This window comes from Branchiostoma belcheri, unplaced genomic scaffold (assembly GCF_001625305.1).
Source record: "Branchiostoma belcheri isolate BF01 breed outbred unplaced genomic scaffold, Haploidv18h27 scaffold28, whole genome shotgun sequence".
In the NCBI taxonomy this organism is placed as follows: Eukaryota; Metazoa; Chordata; class Leptocardii; order Amphioxiformes; family Branchiostomatidae; genus Branchiostoma; species Branchiostoma belcheri.
The window spans coordinates 2,542,166-2,542,470 of NW_017803887.1; positions in this window are offsets into that span (position 1 = coordinate 2,542,166).

Sequence of the window (305 nt, forward strand, 5' to 3'; positions counted from 1 at the left end):
TTACCCCTCCCAACAACAGACGCTCATGACTCTCGTACCCAGGGCTCTCGTACCCAGGGGAGGGTGATGTCATCAGGGCTTGAACAATACACACATCGTAACGTGTTGCTGTAGGTATTAAAACAAGAGCTATCTATTCATAACTCCAGTATGTCCAGATCACGAGTTATCAAAAGCAAACGTTCCATACACACTAACACTACCAAATGGGTGATCTGGGGCTCCCTGGGGGCTGTCCTTGGTACTGCAGCAGAATTTCCGGGTTTAGTTCTGGGCTCGACCGTGAACTTTAAGCTTCTTTATTG